Raw genomic sequence first — 4,504 nt, forward strand, 5'->3', positions numbered from 1 at the left:
ACTTGAAAGTAGTTGTTCAGTAGTTAAATCTAAATGAGTATATATGGTTGTAATTAAAATGGCAATGTGGCAGAGCTGTCTTTTGAAACATTATCAGAATGAAAAGTGTTTTGGTTATTAAGAACTCTTGTAATATTTTAAACTGTCTCTTTTGATGTACCATGAATTCTTACAAACCCACTGCTGCTTACTACTTTATACTTCTGATTCTACTCCTTTTCATGTCTCATCCCAGAACATTTATCAACAGAGAAGAATTCCTCTCTTTTCTTTTGCTCATGGTTTGGTTAAGGCTCCATAAACTTGTGTTTTGTGAAAGCTCCAATTTCTCAAATGTCATTGGCAAATCATTTTTTTTCCTGGAAAGATCAGATTTCTAGAGAGATTAGCATTCATAGTAAGTGAAAATTAGGTCTAACAGTGTTTACAAAAAACCAGATCTATTTTCCTTATGTATTGTTCTAGAGTCTTTTTAAGTTATAATTATATAAATGTCTGTGAGCAGTTTTATGTATAGGTACAGAAGCAGTTCAGCTTTTCAGCAGCAACTTTATCTCCTGCCACTAGAGGGGGGTCTGTGGTTGCTCTCTCCTTCGGAAAATGTCTTAACTGCTTTGCTTTTGTTTTTAATTTCAGAGGTTGGAATCGACCTCATGCTCAAAATTTCTTTTGTGATATTAAATGCTTTGATTTGTTAGTCAAAGGTAAGTTAATTGAGCTTCTTTAATAAAGCCAATATTATTCATGCTTTTCTGTAATCTTCAATTTTTAATAAATGAGTTAGATATTAAGTGAAGTGTCTGTGTCTGTGTGTTTCTTAGGTAGTCTACAGCTGTATATGCTGTTCATTATGGTAGCCCCAGCCACGTGTAGCTATTTAAATGAATTAAAATTAAAGTTAAAATTTAGTTCCTTCGTCCCATTAGCACCACTTCAAGTGCGCAGTAGCCACAGACGGTGAGAGGCTACTATATTGGAAAAAATACAGAACATTTCCATCATCACAGAAAGTTCTGTTGGATAGTACTGATCTAGATATTTGATGTTTTATGCAGCGACCACTATCATCATTTTACCAATAAACAGTAATCAGTGACTCAGAACTGCTGCCCACTAATCATTTATTAGTGATTGGTGTGAGAGGAAGAGTGAGCTGTATTTCATTTTCTACTTCATTAAAGCCACTATCTATGTTGGGAACTTGGTGGTTTAATGGAGAAATTTCTCAAATATTGACTATTTCATTTGAGTATGAATACAATTTAATGTTTGAATAATGTGGAAATTGGGTGCCAGTTTCTGTTTTGATTGTTGCAAAGAGTGATACCATGGAGCTTTCTATGAGTTTATCCTTCTCTGATGCAAAATCAATTTTAAGTGACAATACTGGGACATAAATTTTTAAAGAATCCATTTTTTAAAAACTGTGCTTACAGATACGTAGAAGTATAAATTTCAGAATCATCCCTCAGAGTGTTTCTTTATTCTTGTGATGTGAGAACCTTAATAGAATCACTGTTACTTAGGTCTGACAATCTCTACCTTCTCCCTCACTATCAGTTTGAATCTCTTGGTAAGTGGGATGTTTATATTACATTATCTGTGTTTGTTAGTAATAGCTTGATAGATACTAGATTTAGGTAAAATGTTACTTCCCTTTGTAATGGGTGAATAACATTAATATTTTTAACATTCCAGTTTATTCATTTGGTTGCCAGGATACCATTATATGCTTTTTTTTTTCCTTAAGAACAGCAGATAATTGAATTGGTACATTTTCTGCTTTGTCTTATAGAAATTTTGAAGTAGGACAGTAAAATGAATCCCCACATACCCATATTTCAGCTCTTCTCTCATGGCCAATCTAGTTTTCTTTTTCCTCTCTACCCACTCACCTTAACACTGATGATACTAAAGCTCACAGGTAGTATACTTCATATATCATCATATCTCATTAAAAATAATTAATATCAAATATCTGGTTTACTTGTTTGAAATCAAAACCATAACCATTAGTCTTAATTTCAAAATCATTCTGCTTTTGTTAGCACTAAGGTTGAATAATAATTTTTATTATTGCTTGATAAGTCCTGATGGTGTGTCTTGAGCACATTTTCAGTGAAAACGAGATACGTGTTGCTTTTAGATAAAACAAAGTCCAGTTTTTTTCCATACTTCTTTGTTAATAAAGCCATGGAATAATTTGGATAGCAGGCAATAGGGAGGGAAATAACTGTTCAAGATAAGCTGAACCAGGTATTTTCTGTCTCACCTACCTCTGGGTTAAAAAATTTTCTTTTTCAGCCAAATTGGACCACATGGTAAAGATATGAATGTCTAGTATTTGTAAAGAGTTATGCATGGGTACTATAGGGGACATAAGGTAAAAATAGAGATTCTTATGCTTTTATCCCTTAGAAATTAATTTTAGAAAATCTTTTTCAACAGATGTGACCAGGACTATTGGTTCTGGTTTTCTATTTTAACTTACTGAAGTTTATACTTTCCAAATAAATTGTAGAATTTGAGAGCTTGAAAAGACTTTAGAGATCATTTAGCTTGGTGGTTCTCAAACTTGAGTGTACATCAGAATCCCGCGGAGGGCTTGTTAAAACACAGATGGCCAGGCCCCACTCCCGGAGTTTTGATTCAGTAGGCATTTTTAATGAGTTCCTAGGTGATGCTCATGCTGGTCCAATGAACACATGGAGAACCACTGATGTAGTTCAATCCCTTTTCCTCTTCTACTTTGCAAATGAGGAAATTGACACTCAGAGGAAAGTGACTTCTTTGCTCCAAACTGGTTAATGACACAGCCAAATCATCCAAATCCTGAGGTGCCTTGTTCACACCCCAAGCCCAATGCTTTTCGTATTGTGCATTTGTTTCCTTCAGAGAAGGTGCCTCCAAAGGATTCCTTCTGAGTCTTTTCAGAACATTTAGATTTTCTTAGTAGTGGTACATCTTTATTTCCCCAGACTGGGAGTTTCTGAGTTAGAGTCTAGGGATTAAAATTGTCAGCAAAAATGTTTTGCATGCTGATGTACTTTTCTGGGGAGGGCTGTATATCTTTCATCAAGTTCTCAAATGAGTTTTCTTTCCCCTAATGGCTAAGACTCTGTTCTTTTAGGGCAATTTTGGCTTTTAGAAATAACCAAGGTTCATTTGGAGGGCTGTCTGGTGGTTACGTGCCGGTGAGAAAGCTGGCTACGTTTGGTCAATGAGGTGTGATTTTAAAAGACTGTCTTTCTTGTATGGCCTAAAAACTGGCTTTGATGTATATTTAAAAAAGAGTTCCAAAAGTATTTTGGGCAATGACAACATCATTGGACTAGGTGTTTGGTGATGACATGAAATGTGGATCTTATTAATTTGAATATATTAGCTCTGGCTTATTGATTAAAATAGCCTTCATTACTTCATAATCATAGCATGTATTCTAGAGAAAAATTTTCCACTAATGGTTTAGAAATATTGGGTTAGATTTCATGGAATTGTTTATCAAGTCTGAGATAACAGAACTAGATGGTAATCTGAAAAGTTGAAAGAGGTATAGATTTTTTGATTTAATGGTCATTAAACCAGTCTGTTTTGTAGATGAGAAGCTTGAGGCTAAGAGAGATGAAGTGCTTCATCCACGTCCTATAGCTGAATGATGACAAATTAAGGACTAGAATCCAAGTCTCTTGAGCTATAGACTAGTGCTCTTTGCACTGTATAACACTGCTTTGTATCATGCTGTTACTTTTCACACTGTTTTGAGAGAAATCACTATAAGATTTTGGTATAGAGCAGTAGTTAAAGTGTGGACCCCACACCAGCAAAATCAGCATTACCTGAGAACTTTTAAGAGGTGCAAATTCTCAGGCTCCACCCCAGACCTATCAAATCACAAACTCAGGGGATGAGGGCCTAGCAATCTGTGTTTTAACATGCTCCACCCCCACCCAGCTGAGAATTCTGACGCATACCTGAGTTTGAGAACCACTAATATAGAGTAGTAATTCTCTACTCTGGCTGAAGACCAGAATCCTCTGGGGAATTTTTAAAAAATAATCGTGCTTAACCACCCACCCCCCTCACTCACCCAGGCAAATTAAACCAGAATCTCAGGAAATGAGGCCTGGACATCTATTGTTTTGTAATGAGCATTTTATTTTGGAATAATTTTAGGTTTACTGAAAAGTTATAAAGATAGCACAGAGAATTCCTGTATATCTGTTACCCAGTGCCCTAATGTTAACATCTTATAACTATGGTACATTTGTCAAAACTAAGAAATCAACATTGGTACATTACTATTAACTAAACTACAGATTTATTCAGAGTTATTTCTTCATTCATGATTTGATTTCACTAGTTTTCCCACTAATATCCTTTTTCTATTCCAGAATCCAATCCAGGATCCCTCATTGCATTTAATCATCACATCTCCTTAGCTTCCCCCAGTCCGTGACAGTTTCTGTCTTCACTTGTTTTTCATGATCTTGACAAATATAAGGTG

Source organism: Leucopleurus acutus (genome assembly GCF_964270905.1).
Source record: "Leucopleurus acutus genome assembly, chromosome: X".
Taxonomy (NCBI): domain Eukaryota; kingdom Metazoa; phylum Chordata; class Mammalia; order Artiodactyla; family Delphinidae; genus Leucopleurus; species Leucopleurus acutus.